This window comes from Pithys albifrons, chromosome 7 (assembly GCF_047495875.1).
Source record: "Pithys albifrons albifrons isolate INPA30051 chromosome 7, PitAlb_v1, whole genome shotgun sequence".
NCBI lineage: Eukaryota > Metazoa > Chordata > Aves > Passeriformes > Thamnophilidae > Pithys > Pithys albifrons.
In genome coordinates, this window is record NC_092464.1 from 49,080,675 (window position 1) to 49,108,388 (window position 27,714).

A 27,714-nucleotide genomic window follows, 5' to 3' on the forward strand; every position below is an offset into this window, starting at 1 on the left:
TTTTTCTTCTGATGTGACAAATTAAGTGCCTGAGAACTTTCCACGAAAGACAACAGAAGTGGCTTATTGTATGTTTTCCTTAATTTGTAACATGCTCTACAGCAAAACAAATTTTTTGATCAAGTACTGATTAAAAACCTGTATCTGCTGTACAATTCGAAATACTGAGAAGAGGGAAAGAACACTGCAGTTTGACACAGAAGAACAAAGTAACTATTACACAAACAATATTGTAAGTGCTACAATATCTCAAAATAACCTAATTATGAAATTTGGTTTATACATATTAATTAAAAAAAAAAAAAACAAACCACAAAAACAAACACTGTCTCTCCCTCCCTCCAATTGCTAGTAAATATACTCTGTTTTAAAACATGTTTAAAACATCCAGGGGCTTATTATAGACATATTATATAGACATAGCAATATTCCAAGTTTTAGCAGATACCAGCAGAAGCAAGTGTAAATAATTACATACCAGCAACTCTGAAAGAGAATCACTGAACTGCCAGTTATGCATGACTTCCAAACAAATCTGTATGACAGTGAAAATTTCACTCCACTATGGAAATGAAAAAATCCCAGCCTCAAATATTAAAACTTTTGTTACTGTAAGAAATATCTCTTTGCGACTAAATGAGTAATCCCCTGACAGTATAAAAGCTACAGCAACATCTTAAAACAAACTTAAGTGAGGACTGGAAAAGCTAATTTGATAACAAAATATATTTGATATTAACTTCAGCTGCCTTATTTTATCTATTTTCAAAAAAATTCAATTAAAATAGTTGTATCTCTTAGAAATGTTCTCTCTCAAAATCCACTTCCACAATGTCCACTGGGTTTCTTTGTGCTGAACAGGGCTAACTGGGCTGAAGTTTTTTAAATGCATGTACTATATATATACACAATAATCTAACAAGTTTCATTTTCTAGCCCTAGAAGCCCAACAGAAAAGAAAGTTAATGAAACTATTGCATACCTCAGAAAGTAAACTATCGAGCAGTAAGTTCAGTGCTGGAATTAGATCCATAGCTGAGGACTTGTAGGCACTGTACAGGTTGGCCTCTAAATACCAAAGTAACTTACCTTTAGAAAATTTCCATCATTTAGGAAGGACCAATCACAGATCCACCAGCAATTCCTACAACTACACCATGCAGTCCAATATATTAAAGGCTCGGCAACACCAGTAAAGCCAGATTTGACTTGAGTTGAAAATTGTGCCAGAAAACCCCTGATGCTCAGAAAATCCTGTGTGTGGAGCCTCAAGATCCTCCTCAAGCCCATGATCTCTCATTGCTACATGTAAGAGATAATTCTTGCATCAGAGAATTAAACGGATAAACCCCCAAGGAACAGCAATATTTCCCTCTTCTTTCTACTCTCCAAGTCTTGGTTCTCCTAAAAGACCTGTTGAGTTAGACAGCCAGGTCATGGAAAACAAATGTAAAATTTAGGACCTCCATGCTAGTATATGACCATAAAAATAGCTGGATTTACTAACAGTAAACATCATCTTGACTTAAAATCAAGGAGTCTTGAAGCTGTGGTTGCCACATCTACTATCTCACAGCACACTGCCCAGCTCCAGTTGAAGATTATCAACAGCTGCAAAGGTAACACCTGTGAAGCCATACAAAGCTGTAGTTGCTTTTCAAGTCTAATCTGCCATTTTAACTAGAAGTACCAAATGAAATAGATTGCATCCTGTCTGATGAAGGGGAAATATTTTTTAATATGTGTTTATCCAGCATCCTCTACATTTTGACAGGAGCTGCTTTTGAGCTACCATAATACAGGAGACAAGCCAAAATAATAAAAGAATGCAGTAGGTCTGGTTAGGGACAAAACCAAATCTTTACTAAAACTGTGAAAGTCCTATTAAAACATTCTGTTAATCAGAATATAGATCAAAGAATAAATAATAATAATAAATACAGAATAAGGACTCTTAAACATTCACTAATCTCCAAGGACAGGTGGACATCAAAATATTACAGACCCTTATGAAAATTTCAGTTTCTTATCATAATAAGATACAACTAACAAGAATTTCTGCACTTGAACTCCAATTATAGTAAATTAAACAAAATCATTGTAAATGCAGTGTCCTGCTGTTGATTATAAACTATCCTGCTGCTCTACACAAACTCCTCTGAATTTAAATGGGAGTCCTAAGAGGAGGAGGATGGTTGAAAATCTGAGGAATTACAGTAATGCTGACACTGAAAATGAAACTATCTCCTTCAACTGAGCAGAAATAATCAGACCCTAGCATCACCTGTCTCAGATCCATCTTCCTGGTCCTGTAACTTACATATGAAAGTCTTCATCTGTCTCATAGCTAAACATTCAAACATCAGAACCAAATGAAATAGGGAAAAAGAAGGATGAGACTGAAAGCAGACTAAAGGGAGATGCCTTACAGCTCAGGAGTCCCACCACTAGACTAGTGAACACAGCAAGACTTATTATGCTGCCATAGCAGCTTGGTGAGGTCAGCTCCAACAATCCTTGCTCAGTTCAGGGTTTCAATAACATTCCTGATACCTACATGGTGTAGCCTTGGCACAGGAACTGTTAATTGTATGGCAGCACAGAAATCAAAGGCTTGCTAGGATGCAAAATGGCACAATGCTTACAAGGCAGCAGAATAGAAATGTAATTTAAGTATCCTTTTACGTGTGTCTGTAAGCCAAGAAAGTAGTATTTCAATCTGTTTGTCTAAAAACATTTATCAGAGATCATTTGGAATGTACTGAGATGCAACGTGGCTGTAATGGAGCTCACTGTTTTGGCCTTTTCATTTCACTGCATACAGTTATTTATTTCTTCTTGTATCAGTTTTCATTAAATGAAGGAGAAGGTTGCTATGCAGTTTTCGCAGGGATACCAGGATGGCATTCATGACCTGATTTTTATCACCAGTGGGCACAGAAAAAAATCTGCATGCAAAAGGAAAAAAAAATACATTAATGTTACATTTCAAAAGAGATTTTAAAAACACAGAAGTCAAGATTTTCAAAGTGATGGCTCCCACAGCATGCATAATGTGTCATAAGGAATATTCTGTATTGCTGTATTCTATGTTTTATGCAATTTAACCTGGTTATGATTGTTGCGGGAACCATAAGCAGCAGTCCTGACAGTTTCATTCTCAACTGCAATGTTGCACTAATGGAGTTTTGGTACTTAATTTCCTTGTTTGCTTCAAAAATGAGTGGCGAAAAGAAAGGAAAAGATACAAGGAAAGAGGGGAAGAAAAAGCAGGAATATTATAATTTCTATGCATTGTAATTATTTGAGTCCATGGTGAATTTGGTATTTAAGAAGAGTTGAGAGCACCAAGTACTAGGAAAAAAAAACCCAGTAGTTAACACTAAAAAGCTTTGAAAACACCATGAAGGCAAATCTGCTATCCCTGCTATGTATTACTTTGCTATGGCAAGTGCAATGGGCACTAACACACTAGATCCCCTTTATCATGTCCCCAGTTCTGAATGCAGCCAGCCAAGAAAAGACCTATGTCTCTTGGACAACCTAAAGACCTCACATTTTCCATTTCAGTCAAAATCTTCTCCAGTCAAAAGGAAATTCTTCACTATACAATAATATCATACCAAAAATAATACCAAGTGACAATGGATTCTGAAGGCAGACAAATTCAGTACAAAGGGAAGCAAAGTTCCCTCTTTCCCCAGGAGAGAGATAAGAGGTCTATGGCCTAACCAGCCTTCATAAGACACACAAAAAGACATTATCCTGTAACTCTTAGGACATTTGCTGCTGTGTGTTATTTATTCAGTTTGCATGTTTATCACTTTCCCACACCCATTTCATTTTCTTGACACAGACAAAGCCTGTGAAACTGCACAACTCTTAAATCAGAAGGACTCGACTAACCCTTTAAGTACTGCCACAACAACTCTGAATACTAATCATTGTAACTTCGAGCTTTGGGAATCATTCTCAAAAAGCAAGCAAACAAACAAACAAACACCACAACACCAAAAACACCCCCAACCCCCACCAAAACCCCAAACCACACCAAACAAAAAAAATCCAAGTAAACCCTCCCAACCCTACCTAACCTATTTCTTGTTCAAAGAGCTTTGCATTCGCATATGTAAGTTTTGCAGTTCGTTCCCCAACCTGGAGTTTCTCAACTATTTAGACTCAGAGCAATTATTAAATAATTAGAAAAAAAATCTAGCCACTGGACAAGTCTTATTTTGTCTGCTTTCTCCTATAGAATTATCCAAACACACTATTGCCTCTGGAATTTCAAATTGCAAAGCCACAAAAGGCTAAGAAACCCCTGGTTTTCTTTTAGAAGTGTATTTGAAGAGCAAGGACTAGAGAGGGAGTTTGCTGCTCTTTCATTTTTTTTTCCTTCATCTGGCTTTTTCCAGTCTTTATCTGAACCATTACCATCTCAAAGGCAGACAAGTTTTAGCCTGTCTCTAGTCTCACTGAATAAAAAAATCTGAGGCTCTTTACGTTTGTATATGACTGTGGCCAAAAACAGGTGCTAAGGCTGCCAAGTGTAATTGCTCACATGTTACTTTATGCCTAATGTTACATTTTTCTGTCATACAAAGGATAGAACTTGAAAGATTAATGGTGTTCTAAAAGATATTATCAGATAAAACTGCCCAAATTTCAATTGCTAGGTTCAACAAAGGGTCTTTCTTTTTTCCTGGAAACTTTCTTTCTGGGAAACATTTAGACCTCACAAAATCAAAATACCAAGGCACTGACAGCGTAGAAAAATATTGAGAGAAACTAAGCAGCCTCCAGCATCCATACTGGTGGCTTGACAGCTCAGAATGGAACAATGAGGCAGGACTTCTTGGAGTGCCAACCGAGTGAAATATGCCCTAGTCATACTAGTCTACCAAAAATATAATCTCTCTCAAACATACTTGCTTTGACCAATAAAACGCCTACTTCTAGAAAACCAACATGTCCCAAAATATTTACCTACCTACCCAAAATCATTTACAGAATCAAGCTTCATTCACTGCAAGCAGTTTATCACCACTTTAATAAAATCAAAGAAAGAACAGCCATAGCAGGAGAAAGGCAATGATGGTTATTTTCAACGATGGCTTTAAAAATAACAGTGAAGGAAAAGCCCAACACTTGCAAATAAATATTCTATCTGTGCAATTGTGATCCACTGCTTGAAGTTGGTGAGACCAGAATGCCACAATGAAAAATGTACATAGTATCAGGACTGGTGCAATATTTGGCTATCTTGTCATCTACTCAAAAAAACTTTCATCTCTCACATTCTGTCTACAATCAAAACATGACAAGAATACTACTGTTCTGAAATCTCTGGCATACAGACATCTTCATACTTAGGACAGCCTAAGAAATGATCTTGACATTTCAGTCCATTGCATGTGCATAAAGAGACACGTTAGTTTGCTATTTACACAGCTGCCTAAAAACATTCTTGCCATCGTACGATATATAGAACTAAGAGTATTGGCAAGAATGCTGGGCAGTATTTAAAAACCAAATCAAGCAAGAAAACATAAAGTAAAGCAAGGTTTTCAAAGGTGTTCTTACTCCTGTAACTGTCCACAAATGAATTAACTACATTTAGGTTCATCAATATCATAAATAAAGGTACCACTCTGAAAACATACATTGATCAGGAAACTGTAAGGAAGAATGTCACTTACCTTCTTGGAAAAGAACCCACTGATGATACAAATGCATGTCTCCCATGCTCTGCTCAGCTGCAAAATGGGCATCTCTGCCTCTGTTTCTCTTCTGCCTTCTACCTATGCCTGTTCAATCTCAAGGAGCTTTTTTCAGTGTGTGGGACTAAAAAGGGAAGAATTTGACCTTTGTGTAAGGTCTGATCACAACTGCAAAATATAACTCTTATGGATAGTTCATAAGGGATGTAGAACCTGTCTTTTAAAATAATATGTAACAATTCTTTCCTCCTCAAAAGGGTTTTCAATATAAAATCTGAAGCAAAAAGTCCAAGAGCAGGGATATTAAGAGAGGGCAGTTCCAATATTTTAGGTGGGTACCACCTCTAGCATCATAACAACTAGGAGTCTAATCTCTGGAGTATGTCAATACCCTTGGCTGTCCAAGCATCATTCACAGAGCATTGTAAAATGTGCTGCATAGCACTGGTAGTGCACATAGTGCTAGAAAACCTCCTCTTAGAGGATATTCTTTCCTTTCATTATCAGATGCCTTACTATTATTGTCTGTACTGTAAGAAAGATATCTCAAGGTTTAACTTCTGCATGGCCACTTTTCTTGCATTGCCAAGGGTTCAAATGCAATAGGAGAAAACTATTTCAATTTCAGTGGAAGTAATTTTCTCAGTATGCGAACATTTAATATCTTGTAATGATTCACATATCACATTGCACTGACTCCTTGCCACACCAGAATTAACAGTATTCCAGCTGAAGTTGTGATTGGCAAAGCTACTGTTCCAACCCTCCCACTCCACAGCCTTGTGTGGCTGCTGGCTGTAATTCCACCCAGGTATTACACACATCATATTTGGGGCCTTGAGGTCTGCTTACCTTCTATTCTGAAAATACTTTGCCATCTTCTACTGAAATCATTTAAGTACAAACATTGAAGAGTTTGCATGAGTGACCTGACAAAACTAACCAAAATATGACAAAGCATTTTAACAACTTTTTAAAATTTCCTCAAAGTAAAAATGTCTGCATAATTGCCCTTTACATGCACTTCTGCCGTTGAAAAAGGCTGGTTGACTTAATATGCTAAATATTTCTATCAGGCCAAGTATGTGAACCAGTACTGTACAAGAATAAATTTCATATACCTAGTTAGAATCTCTGGCAATACACAACAGGGAGGCAAAGGGGAAAAAAAAAGAAAAAAAAAAAAGAATAAAGAATTACATAGTAATATAGACCCTGAGGTCTGAAGGGATAATTTAAGTACATTAAATTTATTTCTGTTTCAAGAGACACAACATAAAATTTATTTCAATGCTCTTTAGTTCCTCTGCCAAGCACTTCTCTGAGTATGTTCCAAACTCAAAATTACCTCCCAGGAGAGTATCTCAGGTTGGAGTTTTCTTTCATTGTTTTTGGGTTTACCCCTATATTATAGATTATTGATTCCAGATGTGAACTGGGGATGGTAAAAAAAGCCCTGCAACCACTGCATTTTTGTTTCCGTGGCCCTTTAGGAGATTCTCTAGGAACTGAGCACTGTCTCTTGGGCAAGCCTGATCTCAAGGATGTACCATAAACCTTGCAGATCTCTTTCTCTCACAAAATATTTGTGGGCACTTCTTACTGTACCAGTTTCATGGAATCACCAATGTTTATGTGATAATTTGGAGCCTTGAGTATCCTTGGAAAAAAAAACACAAAAGAACCTGATGGGGCCTTTAGATTTCAAATGAAAAGTGGTCTTTTAATATTGATTTTTTGCAGGCTTGCGTGGTTTGGTTTTTTTCATATACACCGATATAACATGTGTGCAACTGGTATCTACCTGTAATTTTTAGGAAACAGAAATGCCATTATATTACCTGGTTACATTTAAATTAATCATGTTTATTATGCTTTCCTACTCTCTTCACTCTATTTTACTGCTCTTGACCACACTGAATGCAAGAATTTAATAGCACGGAAGTACAGCTAAGTATTGTATATACATATTTGTTTGTATATATACACAAACAACCTGAGTATGAGCAAAACAAGGCAAAACAAGTAAATGACTGCAGTTGCATCGATTTTCACGTGGTTCTGTGGAAATTACTGTCAGCTCAGTGTCATCCTACTGGGGCCAAATAGGATGTAACATCCTGTAACCCCTGAAAAACACTGGCAATTTAACACTAAAACATTTGCAACTGTTTTAATGGATTAGACCTAATTTTTTTTTGCAGCATGAAGGTCCTAAAGTGATACACATGCTGACTAAATAGTGACACACAGAAGATTATTTATGCTTCTGACTAAGTGTAAATTTACTGAGCGCAGTTGCTCTGACAATAGATGTATGTTCTCATCAAGCAATCAGAAAACCAACACAACAGTCTGTAGCTCAATCTATACTTCACCATAGCAGGAAGATATTGTCTTTTGGCTCTTCTAGTTGATATAAAAGGTTTTATTAGCTATTCTTCCCTTTCAAAGAGCAAATTAATGCTAAATATATTATTGTTTTACTGCTACCACAGGTTTATTACCAAATCTAACTTAGCCTTGTTTTTCAAAATTGAAAACATTACACATTTTCAAGAACATAAGAAAGTACTAAAGAAGAGAACAAAGAAATCTGTTTAACAAGAAAGCTGCCCTTGCACAGACAGGAAAGACCAAACAGGCATTGGGATGTTCCCTGGTTCACAGAGACGTGGGAAATGGGTAATCTCACGATATCAGAAGTATCAGAAAATTCAAAAGGAACTCAAGGGCAGAGAAACAAGGTGTTACTGCAAACAAAAAGACTGGCTGGCGTTAGCTGCAGCAAGAAGAAAACTGTAAACTTTCCAGTAGTACGAGAAAACTTGGAGATTAGAGAAGCACAATGCTCCAGGGCAGCTGGAAAAGAAAAAGGACAACTGCTGTTTTAAATTAAACCCTTTCTTTCTGTTGAGAACAAAACTGGAAAAACAGTTAACACACATGTCTCAGCCATTCAGGCATGGCTGGTACCTCCTTAGATAGGCAGGGACACGGGGATACAAACTCTGGCACAAAGGAGGGTACCTGCTGTACAGCTACTCCTCAAAATGACCCTACAGCAGCACTGAGAAAGATTGTAAAGAAGCCTGAAATTTACAGCATGAAGCAGTTACAGGAGAACTAACAAGTGCTTTACTAAGAAGGAAGCAAAAGTAATTTTTTATCTAAAAGCCACTGATATAAGCAGCAGTTACATGTACAAGTCAGCCACATGAAAAACTGGCACATCTGCCCCACAGTCACAACCTTCAGTGATGTCCAGGCCACATCCAAGAGTGAAACATGGATGCCACAGTGGAAGTCAGTGGAAACTTTAAAGGTGAAAGCCAGGACCTCTCACACATACAGATCCCAGCAAACCAGACATCACCTGGGTTTAACTCACTTCTGTATGTAGCCTCCAGAAAAACCCTGTCAAGTGTCTAACAGTCCTGATATAAAAGTTACAAAGTCCAAACACAAATGAATAAGGTGATTAAATTCTTATATATCTACACAGTCATTACAGTATCATACATTTTCTTGACACACTGAAAAGGCTGTTGAGAAAAATATTAACATTCCAACAATAAACCAGATAAATAAAGAATTCAATAGTGATTATTTTAGATTCACGTCTGTATCAGGAAAACTAGTGGGTTTTAAAGACTGAATGGAACTTAGCATAGGTGATTAAAAATTACTGTTACTTATTAAAAGTGGATGACCTTTTATAAACTTTCAATACGAAGTCAAAATAAAGGCACAAGAGGGGAATTCACATGCTTATGACAAAACAGGTCATGTCTACATTGTAACCTTATCAAAAGCCTCCCCCTCAAAATGTTTTGTCTACTAAACTTTGACTTGCAAAATAAAAAGCTGACTGCATAAGTGGAAGCTGCGTGCAACACTTCTACTATTTTTGGATGTGTTCTTCTTACTTGCATGTATCATCAGGTTCAAACAATGGTGGGGGTTTTTGGTGCCTTTTTTTTTTTAAATCTCTTCTGGCAAGAGCTAACCCTGAATATGTGCTGTTTCCAGGCTTAGAATATAAAATAAGGCAGCTGAAAGAAACCTATCAATTCTTTTGAGCTTTGCCTCAGGTACTAAAAGCCTTACATTTTAACATGGTTGCAACTTTATTTTTTTAAAATTCTATTTATCTTATACCTGTTCAAATTCTTCAATGATTTGTCTGGAAAAGAATCAGTGAATATAGGCAGTAATACCCAGCAATGACAGCAGAGAGTAACTGCAGCAAGTATCTTCACATTTGCTGCCAACTGCACCCAAATAATAACTGTGACTGATAACTTATGAAAGTTATCACACCTTTGTTGTACCTGCCAATATAAGCCCAACAGAGGCAAACTGTATTCACCTACTGTGCCAGACTTTAAAATGCCATCAACTCTAAGGAGACAAAAAAACCCCAAAAAACACATTCAGGGGAATATCAGTATAAAAAGAATTTGCTTTGAGATGAGGACACTGAGAAATACAGAAGTTAAATGAGCAGTGAAGTTGGTCAAAACAAGAGCTAGATGGGTAATCAACATCCCCTTTCTTGGTACATGTCCATTATTATCCAGCATCTTCCATTCTCCAGTGCCCCTTTTTAACAGACACTTCTGTGGTAAATAATGAATGCCTGTATATGAAAATGAGCCACTAATGAAATGAAGGATATTTAAAAACATTATTTTGTCTATACATGTAGGGCACGTAACAAGCAACCTAGAACCTCAGCATTTTTAACAATAGCAGTAACAATCGGGAAAAACCTCCTTTGCTTTTATACGACTGAGCTCCTGAAGCACATTACAATTAACTGTAGCCTCCAAATAAAATTGATTTAGAAACTACTACTACAGGATGGTAGGTAGGAAAGTGAAAGAGCAAGAGAAATACTTTTATTTATGCAAAACTCTGTCTTACAGGCTCCACTTTGTTATAAATTCAATTAGACTGATATATCACTTACAATAATGGCTCAGACTCATTACCTCCTAAAAGAAATGAAATAAGAAATGAGCAGCATGTGAGTCTGCATCATAAAATTGATAACAAAGATGCTGGGAAACAGGTGAGAACATCAGCATCTAAATAGTAAAGTGATGCCATTTTAGTAACCTACAACAAATGCAGTATTGAAAGTGGACTGCTATTCTTCACATTTCTTTTACTGGCCTGATTAGCAGTGACTACACTTCTCAAACCACCTCTTCATATTTCACTTGCAAAGAGGAGTATTTCTCTGGGGTGTCTTGAGTCTTGACTACATCAGCTGCACACCATTACAGTGCGCTATGGAGTATCAGTGCAAGCTGAACAAGGCAATCAGTAAGGGCAATCAGTTCAATTTCCCTTCAAGTCTGCTTTCATTACCCAACTTAGAATTCACTCCCAGCGCTTTACAAAGCCTTGCTGGGAATATTCATTAATACTGTGGGTTTTATCCTCACTGCCTACCACAAATTAAAGCTGCCAACATACTGTACAAGATGTACTTCGAGTCACCGCAATTAGAGGCTGGACAGCTTACTTTTCATTCAGTAGTGAAAATGATCATAAAAGTGCATCTTGTGTTTGAAAACAATTTCTTTTGTACTGTTTTCTTCCTTTATTCACTCCCCAAATTTATTTTTGTTACAAAGTTTCACAGTGATGAGACATGGCTGTCTGCCTACTCTCCTTCCAGAGGGACATTCAAACTTCTTAAAGCGGAATGTGAGGAAGGGAAATTTAGTGCTGGATAATGTTCAGAAGAAAACAAAAAAACCAAACAATCCAAAAGGAAAAAGAAAAAAAACCAAACAAACTTGATCAATAGGAATATTTATTGTTCTCATATTTTTCTCTGAGTTACCCTCTTGTAGACCATTCTCTTCTTGAAACAGCTTCAAGCTTTTCACTCACAACACATCCATTTATCTGCCTTTCCTATTGGAAAATGTATTTTTTAGGAAAGCTAGGGGTTTTTTTGTGAGGTTACTAGTATGGGATACAACTCATCAACTTATACTGTCTGTAGAACTTAAATCTGTAGCTTTTCCCACTGCCAGAAAGGCACTTCTTAAAGACATAAATATTCTTAAAAACCTTCACTGAAAAAGAATAACCCCAAATTATCCGAACAACCTCAGACAGGCATTTGGAAGTACTGACAATCTCTCCCTTCCTGAAAAAATAAAAATTAAAAAACAAAACAAAACTAAACCAAAGATAAAACCCACCACAAAAAAACATGTCATAGTATTTCACTGACTATACCAGAAAATACTTTAAAAGGCACAGCACTGTTTTTCCACTAGTAACTCAGTGAACAGAAACTCTCGTGGCAGACTACTTAGCCAACTTATAAAAGGATCTTCTTTTGCTTCTTGAAGTAAACAGGCATTTTGTAACTATCACACCCATCACCCACAGCATGTGCAGGGCTGATAACAGGTCTCCAATGGCCCATGACCACTGGCAGACTCTTTGTGCAGGCACAGACTTCACAGCCAACCATCAGTAGTAGCCCAGAGTAATCCTCATCTTAAGCTCGTGAGTTTACTTGCTGTTTTTTCCCACGTTTTGCTTTTTACCTGAATGCCAGCAAAAAAATAGGTTTTCAAAAGTAAAGCTCCATTTCATTTAGCTGACACAAGCTGACACAAGAGTGGGGATGGTCAGGACTGAATTTTGAATCCACAGTCATTCTTAGTGAGCTGAAGAATGTAACTTTGTAACCCAAGGAATGCTGCTTTTAAAGCAGCTTCCCCTACCACATAACAGGAGTTCACCTGTTTCAATGCCTGAATTGCAGCAGTAAGATGGAAACAAGTGTTATGCCTCTCTGTCTTCCAAATGCAATCCAGTTGTTCTGCTATCCACCACACTGGACAGATGAGCAGCAGACCAACAACACTGTCACGTGGGGAAAATTCCAACTTAGTTTTGCTCAGAAATACAAATGTTGGATCTTAAACTCAAGAGAGCACAAAATATGTGGCTGACGTTTTGGAAGGATCTTCCAGCCATAGCAGCTTCCTCTTACAGAAACAGAATCCTGCTGCATATTTCTCTCAGTTGCAGCAATAGGGTTATATGGACTAACATTTTCATGGCTTTATTTGCAAGGATTAAGATTAGAGAATTAAGTCAATAAAAACAAGAGCTTCCCTTCAGTCAACTTAAAACTAAGCTGTATGAAAAGACTATTCCTTCTCACTGTAATCCAAGTCTGAGTACTACAGACATTTATACTTTTAAAAATCACAAATCATCTCCTTAGCAAACAACTCAAGAATTCAATTATCACTAAGGACATTGAGAAAAGCATTGGCACCATTATTTGTGCAATAAACAGCTTGTTAATATGACATCCTTCTCAAACACAGAATGACTCCACACAACACAGAAATTTGTCTTTAAATAGTATTTCTTCAATCTGTGCTGCTTGATTGATAACTGAGCTCACTGTCCACCAGTCTGGCAATTAAGCCATCAAAAGAAACAAAAATCAGTTCATAACTACTATACATGATCTGTTCAGACTAGTGCCACCATTTTATTAGATTTCAGAGTACTCAGAATGTTACTTTCATAATAAAGAGTACAGTGAGCAATTAGTGAACTAGGCACTAATGGGAATCAGATTACTGAGAAACAAATAACTGAATTAAATCCATAATTGGCAGCTGAATACAGGCACTATATCTCAGCAACAAAGGAAAACCAAAACAGAACAAAAAAACAACCAACCAACCAAAACCACAGAAAAATATAGTAAAAAATACAACATTTCCCCCAAAAAAATCACCTTTCAGATGATGGCAGCAAACCATTGGCTTCAAATGTATCAGTGGCAAATTTTAGCCAACAGTTCCTTTACCTGTGTCTTTAGAAGGAGCTTCTATATGTGCATTTCATAAAAATGGATAATGTATTTAGAATAGGTCCTCAAATGTGGACAGGTAGATGTCTTAGTTGGTGATTATCTTTACAATCAGTCTCCTCCATTTCTGATCAGGCTCTATGGCCATGCAAGCATTATAATCAAAGTTACCAGAAAAATATGTAACCTTCAGCTTTTGGTGCAGTTTCCAAGCTTACTCAACAACTGCACAGACACAAACACAATTCTCCATATAAGAACTCCAGTCATTTTCCCCTCTTTTAATTGTACAACCAAGCAACACAGTAAACTGCATCCAGTGTAAGGCATTAGGTGCTACACTGCTCACGCCAGACAGCAGTCAGTCTCAAAGATCAGAGAACTAACACATAAAAAGTCTCTGACAACAAACACTCTGTCAAAGGCACTTAGTTTGTGTCATTTTCACTACACTTTATTTTCTGAGCAACTGCCAAATATCAAATTTATTGAAAATATTACTAATCCCAGGGGGAAAAAAAATATCTACATAAATGGCTGGAGAGTATAGGACACATTTTCCAGGAGCATCAAATACACATACAGTTCTATAGAGCTACTGAATTTGGATGGAGGTCCCAAAGAGACACAAATTCACCAATATGAGCTGCATACATGAAAAAGTTGAGAAGCACAAGGTCTTTCTGATTTCACCAAAAAAACTTTTGCTTCACAGATGCAACCAGAACTGTTTTGGCACTCCCTCCTTAAAACAGACAACAAAAATTCCGAGAGATCTGGGAACTGGTATATTTTGAATAATGATAGTATGCTTCAAATAAGGTGTTTATTACAAACTGACTAACCAAAATTCTACAGAAGTAGGTTATTTTTAAAATTGCAGTACTAAATTATGAATAAATCAAAGGTTTCAATCCTTCCAAATAGGGCCAAGCAACTGACATAGACAAAGGCAGGAAAAAAAACTGGCTGGAAAATGTGAGCAAATGATGAAAAACCAAAGAAAGTCAGAAGGGTCAGTTTAACAAAATGAAATATGTATAAGTGGCACAACTTAAAAAAGCAAAGACTCAGTATGAAGAACAGTCAGATGACATAAGAACCAGAACAGAGACAACTGATGCAAGTGTAGCAACAGCCAGAAAACAGGGAGAGACAGCCATGCCAGGGACTGCTTGAAATACATGTATCAAGAAACAAAACAAGAAAAAAGTTCATGCTGGGACTGCAGCGAGTTCCTCCAATATTTATCTTCCTGCCCTTTCAGCAAACTTTAAGTCAGGGCTATGGACTGGTTTTTAGGAAGATCCTTGTTTTCATTACACTTAAGGATGCAGTAAATCTCCTAACTTCAGTATGCTTTTCTTCACACATTCTGCTGTTGCCAAAGAAATGTAACATTAGCTCCTTTCCATATTTTTTCTCTGCAGAAGTTGCAAAGCTACTTGAAATTATCTCCATTTTCCATTTTCATAATGCTTAATAACAACAGCACCTCAAGTTACTGGCCCCAAAATAAACCATCTGAGGTCAGGAACAGAGCCCCTGATTTCCTTTTATTAAAATAATCTGTCTGGCAGTAAAAAGACATTGAAATTGCTTGTACACGCAGCCGATGTTCTGAGGAGCACTGGTATGTTACACCATCATATGCCAGCCTCATTCCAACTACTGAATGTAACAAGTAAGAGATTTCAGGAGAACATTTAACTATGTATCAGAAGTATGTGGGTCACCTATGCTCCTCTTTTCTTAGGATCTCAGTCAATGTAAACTTAGCAAACATTCTCATGCCATAGAATTCACTCATGATACACAACTGAATTGCTCAGTCTGTCATTGCATAGGCAAGTCAAAGGTGTTACTGGAGTTGCTCTTGAAGTACTGAAATAATTAGAACTGATTTCATTTTTCCACATATTGAAATTGGGCTGTTTAATTAACAAATTGTTTTGCTAATAAGTGCCGATGTTTTATAGCCACTTTTTTTGACGTGCTCTTGTATTGATGCCATTTTATTACAGATGGCTTTGAAGTAAGTGCCTGACAACATTAATAAAGACAAGACACAAGTGTATGTTATCAAACAAACACAAACAGGATAGGTGCCAAAAGAATCTACATTTTAACACTCGCTGCCTGGACATTGAACATAACTATAAATGCAGGAAATAGCAGCAATACTTTGAACACACAGATCGCTAAGAAATGATCTGTAGAGGAAAAATTGTAATTAGCCTTCGTGAGCACGAATTATATGCTGTTCTACTTCCTGAAAAAAACCAAAAAAACCCTGAGGAGTAACAAACACATCAAAGAACTATGTGGGCTTTGAAAGAGGTAGGTGCTTGCCGCATCTTCCTCCCGCATTGCGGAAACCACCACAGCTGAAGAGCGAGTGGACAGCGAGCTGCAGAACCACAGCCCCACAGCCACAGCTCTGGGGCTACCGGCAGCACAACCACAGGCAGCTCAAGTGCTGCGTCAATGTTTGTGGCTCAATCTGCTCTTCTCTACCAATCCTTCTCCACTAAGAGAAAGCCCTTTATGGAAAGGTGTGGATTTATATGTAGTCACAGGGCACATTATGCTATTTCAGTAAATACCTGACTAATTTATGAGGCACTGACATGCCAAGAGAAGAGCTATCAAGGACAGAAACCAATTTATTCTCACAGAAGAAGTGGCTACATACTAGAGAGTCCAGGATCTTGTGCGCTTTCCCAAGACTCACCTGCCAGATTCTTGCACTGACATTAAGCCAGGCTAACAAGTCCCATCCCAGTGCATTCTGCCGAGGAGCCACCCTCAGACTTTGGCAACAATTTATCTTCCTTTCCCTTCTGCCAGATAGGTGGCAGAGAGGAGCAATTCTGCAACAGCAAACTCAGAAGACGTAGATCATTTATAACCCCTATAACCTCAGATTTGGTGAGATTAAGTTCCATTGCAGAGGAGCAGTCACTTTGCTCTGACCCACCATGCAAAGACAGGGACCACATCACATGCATAAGGAATTCTATTTTTCTTTTTTTTTTTCAGAAAACAAATGATACTTAAAAGAGGCTACACATCTATGTATTTTTCTGAGTTACCCAAAATTCCAATTACTTCATTTTCTGAGAATATCTCCTGAAAGTCCTACTTCCCTTTGCTGTCCTCCTACTTCTAATGCGCCATAACCTGATTTCACATCACAAGCAGTACTACTGCTACTAATCCTCCACTAATTCCTTACCCCACCACTCCCTTATCTCAACCTCCCGTTTTGAGAGGGTTACCTTAAGAAGCAGGCCATTCAAGGACTTCTTTCAAATGCAATAATTTTCACCAGTACACAGATTAAATAAAAGTTGCACTATGCCTCAGTAATAATTCATTGTCTTCCGTATCTAACAGAATTCTTATGCTGCTTGCCTTAGCTCTTGTCATTAGAGTTCACTCCATTTTGCTGCTCAGATGCAGAAGAGACTGCTACATCACCATGGAAAAGTATATTGAGACAAATAAATCTGGTAAATACACTGTGTTTCCCAACTTATGCTCACTTTCTGAGGTAAAGCTTCCTCAAAAATCACACCTGATTTAAACACAGTTTCCTTAGCATTTCCTCACAATTATAAGATGACCTAAGTCACACTTTTCTTTTACACCTAAGTTCAAAACTTTTTTGTTCCTTTTTTCCTTTTTTTTTTTTTCTGGTTGGTTGGGTTGGGTTGGGTTGGTAGGAGAAAGCTCTGAATTTTTCCTAAAGGAACAAAAACTGAAAGCATGAAAGTCAGAAGTCCTCACCTCAGATTTCAAGGCTTATAAAGTACACAAATTATAAAGCTATCACACATTTCCCGGGCTTACATTAAAATCTGTAGTGAGACTTTAGAGTGGACCAATTTATTTGATGTGTTTCTCTTAAAGCTTTTATGACACCATAAACATTTCTGACTCCATGACAAATAATTTATAATGCATTAAGCAACCTCATTTAAACTGTTCTAAATGTTACGCCAATGGCAATGTACTTAGAAATGGAATAGTTGCTTGAAAATGGAAAAACCTCAATGTATAGTTTGAACCACCACAATTTATGATTTACTTTTGTACAAAGGAGGTCAGAGCATTCCAAATAAAGTTCAATGGCACAAAACACCCATAAAACACAAAGTAGGTGTTCTCTTCAGAAGCACATAATGCTGCATCTACTTCACATGAGAGCATCAACACCACTGAAGTTTGTTTGCCAGCAAAACTTTCCAGTGAATTCAATATATAAACACTCCATGCTAATTAATAACAATCTCATTGTATTTATAAAATGCTTCTAATCACTGCAGTTTATCTTCATTAGCTTCATTCTACTGAGAAGCCTCGCCATTCCTCTTTACTCAGGAATGAATTGTGACAACTGCCTTCACAGCGAAAAAGGATTTTGCCTTGAGAAGCCCTTTAGGTCACCAAAACCAAGACACATGGACTCCCTGTAAAGAAAAGTAGTGCAATCTGACTCTCATATTTAATAATGAAAATTTACAAAATGCTTTCTGTATCAAAGGCACAGGAAAACTTCAACTCAGAAGGCAATAAAAAACAAATACTGCAATAGGACTCATTACTGATGAAACTATTAGCTGTTTAGGGATGCTTTCGATGACAGAATTCAAATCCTAGAACATAAAACTGGCTATGATGATTTTATGAATCCAGTAAAAATCATTACTGCATGGCTGTAAAACTGGGATAAACAGAATCTTGAAAGTAGGTGTTTTTATGTATCTGATTTTCACATTTTAGCTTAGATTGCAAACAGAAGACAAAAACTTTGAGAAATAAAAAAAATCTGAGTATTTAACTGTGGGGGGAAAGGGTGTGGGGGTATTTGTTGAAGGGGTTTTTTTAATTGCTAATTTTTTAAGACTATCCAGCTGACCATTTAAGCTTTCCTTTGACTTGAAGGCATTCAATTTAGGAAAGAGGCAGTTCTGTCAGCTGGAAGATGTTACTAAGCTTCTAGAATTTTTACACAGGTGCTGTATAAACAGCTCATAAATAAATCATGGTATTGCCTGAGGCTAAATTATGAATATAGTAGAAAGCATTAAATTACAAAAACACTTTTATGGGACTTTGCTTTCTCATGGTACTACTCTTTGTTAACTGTGACTCTTGGCCTTAAAAGATCAAGATCAGACATCTGATTTGGAGAAAGAGGCATATAAGTGTCCCAATTTCCCTGTTAACATTTTCTTTCACATATAAAAACGTACTTCTCACCTTACATACTTCAGCATATGGTTTGTGAATGCCTGCCCTAAAAACTGCCTTACATGGTTACTGCCTCCATACATCGCCACTAACTAGAAAATACTCTAAACCCCCTGCTTGAGAAAGTCATTGCATATCCAAATCATAAATTTCAAATTCCCAGCTGTCACTGCCTAACTATGCCTTCTGCATTTCAGCTTAGTCATGATATATGACATTATCACTCTCTCACACTTCGTATCTTCTTCAGCATTAACCGAACAACCTGTTTAGTATTACTTTTGACCATGTTTACCACAGCAACAATTATTTCATCTAAAAAGCCATCATGAACTCACTCCTGTAAAATGCAATTTTGTTAACTCCTTGTTTCTGCATTTCTCTCTGTATTTAATCTGCTTTTTCCTCTTGGTAACAGGGAATTTAGATGTAATAGCGGGGGTAAAAAGGTAAAAAAAAATGATGTAACATTTTCATGTAACAGCTTATTACCTACTTAGCACTCTAGAATGATATAACATGTTTAAAAGATTCCACCATAAGACTAAAAAATTAGACATTTGAATGAAAGCAGACCTTTTCCACAGCATCTTTTTCCAAGGAACTGTAAAGAAGTGTACTTAAGGTGGATTACCTGAAAGCCTGAAAACTACAACAGTGAAAAAGGAAGAAGTAGCAAATATCAGCAGCACTAATAACAGGTGGAAAAAGGCAGCTGTGGCAGGACACTATGGAAGTGTGTACTTGGGGCATTTTCCCTAAGTGTGACACAAAGCTGCAGTACCCTTTGCCTAGAATTAATGCAATTCATAACTTTGGTTTGCATATGCCACACTTTAAGTATTAATACAGATTAGTTATGTATTCTTACAAATGAAGATAAGCTAAGCAAAACCACAGAAGCATACAGGGAGCACTCTTACGTACGGTCAGAAGCAGCAAACCATCCACTTTACCTACTGTAAAACCACCATAAGAGAGAACATGGATTCTAAAACTGGAGTTACCTCAAACATCTGAGCAGCAGTAAAGTCTTCTAACTAAGCAGTTTGGACCTTCAGTGACAAACAAGTACTTGGTTGGCAAGAACCCATTGTAGATGCCATTTACTAAAAAACTAGTTTTTATTAAAACAGAAAGTATTGCAGTTCTATACTGTAAGGTCTTTTTTATTTCACTAATAAATTATGTATGTGCACACCAGCATACTCATGCAAACCATAGTGGCTGCTACTCCAATTTGGGTTTAAGTCTCCTTCTTAAGAAAGAACAAAGAAAAAAACACCGGTCCACAAAGAGTAATCATTATGCCTACCTGAATTTATGGACATGTTTAATTTATTTATAAAAAAACCCAAAAACAAACAAGCCAAAACCCAAACCAGACATGAGTCATTCTTTGCACTTTTTTTAAGAAGTTACATCCTTGATATAAGGGCATACCATTGAATTACTAAGTAGAAATATTTTAACAGTTATAAACAAATATGTAAGTTTATTTACATCTATGTGTTTCTGAAAGTCAGCACTTCATGTAAGAAGTGGAAAAATTAGAAAACGAAACAAACACCAGCAATTAATCAGGGACACTTGTCATCCAGGAGTGACTTGTAACGCTGGAGACTGGAATAGGTCTCACTTGATGAGCGTCAAAAAGTAGATAGGTGACCTCAGATGGTTTGCATAATTTACCTGCAATTCAATTTACTCAGCCTTAATTGGGGAAAATATAACTTACCTGGATTGCAGTTTGTCATCAAAATAAAATGTGTCCTAGAAAAGCATATTACCATACAGATAGGAATATATTTATACACAGTACTTTAAGTCTTCAGAATCAAGTGCTCTCCATTGGAATGTACAAAGTCTTTGCCACGTATTACTTGTTTGATGAATGCTTCAATCTTCTAGAAGAAAAAGGGACCCATTTTCTTGACTTACTACCTGCTGAGTGCATTAATACAGAACTTCAAATCTAATAAATGAATGAGCAGGGGACAACTGGATTTTGCAAGTTTATTGCACGGTAGTTACATTACTTCTCAAATGGCCAATCTTTAATGATATTTTAGAAATGAGATTACTTAACAAATAGCATTTCCTTTAAATAATCATGTACCTTACAGACTGTCTTTAAAACTAAGCAAAGAAATTAAGCTGGGAGAACTCACAGGACCAAGTCGCTCATTTGTGAGTAGTCCCTTTTAACAAGGATTTGCTAATCTGCCAAAATAATTTTCCTACTCCTAAATTAATGCTATCAAAACTGATAATACCATTCAATGCAAATTACAGACCTCTGTTATAAGCAGAGAGGTGTTATCATCAGATGGTGTAAATCTACACTGTTCTTACAATCAGTGGAACTGTATCAATTTATAGCTGCTGAATAATTGTCCCTGTGTCTGTCTGTAGCACTGATAAAAACTATTGAACCATTTTTAAGGTTCCCATTGACTTTAGCGAGACCGACGCCTACAGGAGGCAAGAAAGACTGTAAGTAAGCCATCCTAGAATCAGTGCACTTTCCCCCCCCCCCCCATTCATTCCAAGTTTAAAGTTAGTTGTTCAAAATCATAACCTGGGAGGAAGCCAAGAGCACAGCAGATTTTAGAACTTCTTCGGTTTCATTTATGTCCTCCCAGAAATTCTGTTTAATAACAGTGATTTATCAGGCCAAGTCCAGTTGACTGTAATCATGCAAACAACCTCAGTAAAGCCCACAGGAAAGCAACACCATCAGGAAAACACGATTTGGCCCACAATGTTACTCCAGCAGGATGAAGTTTCAAAGTGACTGTTGCACTGTTGTTCTCTGAGAGCTATAATTACACTTGTGTTTAAAACCTCTTTGCGTTTCCTCTATCACCCTTATGTAATTTTTCCTTCATGGGTACGATGCGGTGCAATCCTCACTTGCACACTTAGCCCTGGGGCAGTCAAAAGGACTAGCATACAGCAGAAATAAATAATTGCTTGAAAAAGGATTTTGCAGGAGGGGTACTCAGCTGTTTCTTAGACCACCATCCTGTAAAAAAACTGCAGGCAACAAAGAGAAAACACAGTTGTTTCATAGAAAACATCTTTAAATCAAAGCGAGTTTCTCTACATGATTCTAAGGGCATGGATTCCTGCAAATAGCTAATAAACATATTTCTGACTACAGATACACTGAACTGAACAGAGCAGTTTTCAAAAGTATCTCTGTGCATCTCACCAAGTGGCATACACTGTAGTTATCTATAGGTATTTTCCTTTACACATAAACAGTAAGAGATTTACAGCCACTTGCATTCTGTAAGCATTGCATGCAACAATGATTTTTAATAACAAGTGAATTAACTTTTAACTGAAAGGAATAAAAACTCTAAACTCCAGCTTCAGGAGGCTATCAATAAGACTATAAATAGTTAATCATTAAAACCGGTTGTCACAGGAAAAAAGAAAATTTAAGATGTTCCTTAGTGCTACTCCATTGTAAGACTCTTTAATATTAAGAGGAAAAAGAATCAAAATAGAATATTCCTCTTCAATTTAAGCATACTCATCAGATTTATCAACAGCACAAAATAATCTCCTACCTACAGTTTGCTTCATGCAACTTTTTAAAAGCACAATTTTTTAAAACCCCTCCTAGACACTGCAAAACCGTTCAACTTAAAATCAGCTTATCAATCACCTTTCTGCACAGCTGCATTTTCTTTCATTAATGTAATAGAAATATTTGAGAGATTTCCGTTTTTACCTTTGCATTTTGCCTTTTCCAGTATCCATAACCAATCATCGCTCTGCTCTTCCATTATGCTTCGTATATTGCAGAGTGAGAAGCATCTTCATTAAATAGTATTAAAAATAGAACACACCCGATCTCCCCACCGGAGCATGCTCTGACAGTGCTGATACCACAGCTTTCAAGGTAACCATGCTCAGCTGGGAACTGAGAGGCAAAGTCAGTGAGAGCTTAGCAATTTGCAAGCCCAATAAGCACACAAACTTGCCTCGATCCGTGACGAAGACTGCTAAAACAAAAATCAGCGTGCAGTTAAATTATATGACTGAAAAGTTGCAGGTCAGTTTACAGTACGGATTGTTCGGGGTTTTTTTTCCCCTCCCCATCACCCTCAGCTTCAATTGCTTTGTACTTGCCTAAAACGTACATATGCTATTTAGAAGGCGCACCGGGCATGCATCTGGCTCAGCATTGCAATAGCAGAGAAGTCAAACAGATGATGCACAGACACTTGTGTCTCTCTCTAATGCTTTTGTTTCCCCTCCCGGCACCTTTACAGCGATGACACAGGGCGGCGGGATGAGTTTTAAGCGAAACCGCACGCACCTGGAAGCGCATAGACACACCTAGCACGTAAAAATGCATCCGAAATCTGAGCGTGTTCCTCCCGCTGGCTGACACGGTAAATGAAGGCAAAATAAATAACAGCAATTAAACAAGGCTGCGCAATGGCTGCCCTGAATGAGCATGTCTGGGTTAAATTTACAAGCGATATCGTTTGAGACGCACAGATAAGTAGGCAGAATACACCAAGCGGGGTAGCATGAACTGTTTTTTGTGAAAACAGGACACCTAACAATATGTCTGTAACTCCCGGCTAGGGATCCTCTTCCACTGCATGCAAAAAGAGATGCTAAGGAAGCACCAAGTAATTATGTTGCCCTCAAATCGCCACCCTTAAGAACAATGCCAGTCCAAACAACCCAGGCTTGCCCTCCAGCGAACACGGCTTTGAAAGCAGATCTCTCGATGCTGCTCGCAAATCAGCGAGTAAAAGTTGAGATTTTCTTAGAGTTTGATCCAGTTTAGATAAAATGACGGGTGAGAGGACGGAGATCTCCACCCTCACGTCCCCTCCCCGGCGCTAGTCCCCCCAGCCCCAGCCCCGTACCCGGACACTGACCCTCTCACCTCCGCGCCCGACCCCGACCCCGCCAGCAGCGCCTCTACCGACGACGGGCCGGCGGCCGAAACTTTGGGAAGCCGCCGCCCTCGGCGGGTTAGGCGGCCCCGAGACCCGCGAAGAGCCCTTCCCACCCTACCTGGCTGCCACCACCGCTACGCTGCCGCTCCGCAGTCCCGTGCGACGCTCCGGTTCCAGCACCGACAGCATCCTGCCCCGCTGGACTATGAGCGACACCCCTTTTTCCTTTTCTTTTCCCTCCCCATCTGATAAATGCCGCATCTTAGAGCTGGAATCCTGCAGCCGCTATTATAATTGCACATCGCACGCAATAAAGGCAAGCCCCGGCTCCATACACAGCTCCTGTTTCTCTCTCCCTCCGCTCCACATGCTTCAGCCACCCTGACCTCAAAAATTAAAAGATCGGGGGGGGCGGGGGGGATGGGGCGAATGATTGCAACGAAATGACAGAAAACACATGCTGCAAGAAAAAATAACTAGACAAAAAAAATCGCAACAACAAAGAACATCACGCCACACAAATGTCGACAGATTCTGCTTTGGCTTCTCTGGGTTTTGTTTTTGGGGTTTTTTTTGGTTTTGTTTTTTTTTTTTACCTTGCCTGCAAACGGGATCTGCCCCCAGCGTCTTGGCGGCTCAAGTTATTTTTGTTTGTTTGGTATTTTTGGTTGGCCGGTTTGTTTATTTTGCTGCGGGAACGCCGCTGTTACAGTACAGTGCGTGTCTTCCTGAAAGACATGGTCTCTTCCTCCGCCTCCGCCGCGGGAGGAGATGCGATGCTGCCCGGCGCGGTGGCCGCGGCGGCGCCGCCCGACCCGCCGGCCGCCTCCTGCCTCGCCCCGCTCCGCCGCCGCCGCCTCCTGCCTCTGCCCGTCCTTTCCCGGTGCCCGCCTGGATCCCCGTCTGGCTCGCTGCTCTCTCCCTCCGCCTGTCCTCCGTCCTTTATGTGCCGCGCTCCCCGGCTGTACTGTCCGTCTGCGAGTCTCTCCCTCTCCCTTTCTCTCTCTCCCCGCCCACGCAGCGTGGTGCGCCCCGGACCGCAGGCAGCGCCGCGCTCCGGCTCCGCTCCGCGCTCGCTGCGCTCAGCGCGGCCACAGCGGCTGGCGCTGCCCCGGACCCGCCGCCATCGCGCTCCCCGCCTGCAGCCCACCCAGAGCTGCCCGGCCGCGTTCGGAGTGTGCCCGGGTGTGGGATGGCTCTGTCTGTATGTCTATGTCTCTGTCTGTCTGTCCGCCCCCCTCCCACCGTGTGCGTGCGGCTTCCCGCACACCGGCTCCTCCAGTCACTCTTCTCCCCCCACCCTAAGCCCTCCCCGTCAGCCCATCCCCAGCCGGGAGCAGAGACAAAGCACCCGAGCGGGGCTAATAAGGAGGAGGCTCGTTAATCCCCTCCGATTCCTTGTTATTTTCTCCCACCCGCTCCCTGGCGCCCCCAACACACACTCACACACCCCGTCCCCAAGAAAAAAAGAAAGGGAAGGAAATGGGCCCTTGACTCCAGAGGACAGCTTTAGTGAAGTTCTGGGGAGGGTGGTTTAAGTCTTATTTTTGCTGGTGAAACCTGACAACCTCCGCGCTGAGCAGCCGAGCTGCTGAAAGGGGGGGGGGGGAGAAAAAAAGAAAAAAAAGACTGCAGCAGATTTTGGGTGGTAGCAGATAAGCCACTGAAAATGGGACACATGATCCCCTTCCCCCTCCCCTGCCCAGCATGACTCTATCTAGGATCTAGCTTGATGATATTTCTCCTGGAGCCTGGCTGCACACTATCAAGGCAGAGGGAAACAGGCAATTCACCAGCACACGCGTTTTCAATACATAAAGCCCCTGCTACCCTTTGAAAACCCGAGCCTCGTTTTACCCAATTGAATACATCCAGGCATTCATTCCGCACCCAGTCGAGAAAAGGGCATTTACCTCTTTGCTAGGTGGCTATTAATATGCAGTAAAATTATAGCTGTACAATGCCAAATGTAATTGCCATAGATCATTTAGAGCAGATCCAGCAATTCAGTTGCTGGAAATGCGTGTCTGTGAATAACCATGCATCTGGTACAATGCCCTCTACTACAATAACCTGAAAGGAGACAGAAGTGTCTGGTACTAGCTGCAATTAGTAATCCTATGGATGAAAAATAAACAGTCAATAAGTACAAAGCAGCAAGGTCCTAGGAAATATAGTGATCATTTCTGTCTACAGCAATACAAATAATCCAACTCCCACAGACAGACAATTCCTATTTTAAATACACAGTTAAAAATGCACTCTTTTCATTATGTGCTTTCAGCAAGTCCTAGTTATGAAAGACAGTTTGCCATGATTAACTAATGTAGTAGAACTCTGTACCAGTAAATATGGACAAATACACAGAAGGCCGGGGGAAGATGGGGGGAAATGTTTGCTTTAGTAGGTATTACCCTGGCACCCCTGGAATCCCTCTTTCTCCTCAGAAGCAAACACCTGCTTTTACTGGGCAATGCTGAATGGAATCAAACTGGAAGAATACAGGGAGTGATGAACGACAACAGGGTGTGCATTTAGGTGCATGCCTCAAGTGATCAGAGGTATTCAGCCAGGCACACCAAAACCTGTTCTGCTAATGCACCTCCTGATGTGCCTTCCTCCTAGGATGGTCATGTGTGGCTCCATTACTTTGAAGTTCCTTCTTTAACATATTCCCACACTGCTCTACAAGTCCCATATGAAAGCAAAAATACCAGCACAAAGACTATAAATAGCATTAGTGTGCTACAACAAGGATCACTTCTTTGGGTTTTGCCATTTGATGTTCCAGCCGTCTCCACAGTGGACCAAAGTTAACTTTCCAAAATGGCTATCAAAACTATTCTGCACATGCACTGAAATGCATAGGACCCTCACCTGGCTGCTGCTCATCATTCCTTCCCTCCCAAGCAGGGTATCTACACTGCAACAGGACACAAAAGCAGGACTCACTCTGCCTTCACTAAATGACTTGCAACTCACCTCCAGGAGGAGAGGGGGTGAAGGTAGTGAATGTTTCAGAACCTTTCTCCAGTCACTAGACACAATGAACATGTAAAACAGCCACGTGTCCACAGCTTGTCTCCCACCGTTGAGATCCTGGAGCGTCTTCAGAGTGAGAAGTGCCGAACCTATGCGTCAGATCTGTAAGTAGAAAAAAATTAATCCAAGCTGTAGCCTGGCAGTTCACTTTACCTTCTCTTATGTGGTAGGGTGTGCTTGGAGCAAGTTACTAAACGCTAAAAGGTGCCGGCTAGAGCAACACCAAAGGCAATAATAGGGGCAAAAAAACCAGTATCACTCCAGTATCACATAAACAGTATTTCAACTCAGAATGGTGAGCAGCATCAAATACAGCCTGTGCAATTAAATGAAATTGCCTCCCTTTGTTGAGAAGTCACCTCAGACCTTCTTGTTCAGATAGTAACCTGACAGAATATGCAGCCTACATCCCCTTCTTCAGGACTTTTCTGTGTAGAAAGATAAAATACAGTCACTGCACAATCATAATTGTGAAGAGGTGGCAAAGCATAGCAATGGCTTCATGCTGCCTGTCCAGATTTGTAAACATGTACATGTCCATTTAAACCTCATAAAAGTCAGCAGAAGCCTTGTATTTAAGCAGAGACAGAATTTGATAAACTCTTCAGACCTCTGACACCTTTTTCTGTTAAGTAGCCAAATTTTGAGGGTAATTAGGAAAAAAAGAAAAAACACAAGACCTACTTCTACAAATACTTTCTTGAGTAAAGCATTTAATTAACTAGCAGCATCAGGACTCTGGTATTGCCAAGTGTCCTTGCTCAAGAGGACCACAGTATAGTGGTGAAGCATATATGCACTGTACATACACAAAATTCCTGCAGACAACACCAAACACTTCAGCTCACGGTACTTTCAAAGCATGAAAACAGATTATATTACCTGT

General features: G+C 39.3%; 1 protein-coding gene across 15 annotated transcripts in view; it reads right to left on the reverse strand.

The window, feature by feature from the left end:
- The window catches only part of ARPP21 (cAMP regulated phosphoprotein 21), a 138,315-nt gene extending 113,334 nt beyond the window's left edge, over positions 1–24,981 (reverse strand). For 7 of the 15 annotated variants that reach the window (XM_071561467.1, XM_071561466.1, XM_071561465.1 and 4 more), the window contains exon 1: positions 24,383–24,980. The gene's annotated coding sequence lies outside the window, so the exon portion shown is untranslated. Of the gene's footprint in view, positions 1–22,597; positions 22,979–23,009; positions 23,161–23,188; positions 23,254–23,773; positions 23,797–23,904; positions 24,140–24,382 lie in introns of those variants that run through there. The other 8 variants (XM_071561449.1, XM_071561460.1, XM_071561448.1 and 5 more) reach the window with 6 other exon arrangements.
- Between the last annotated feature and the right edge of the window lie 2,733 nt (positions 24,982–27,714).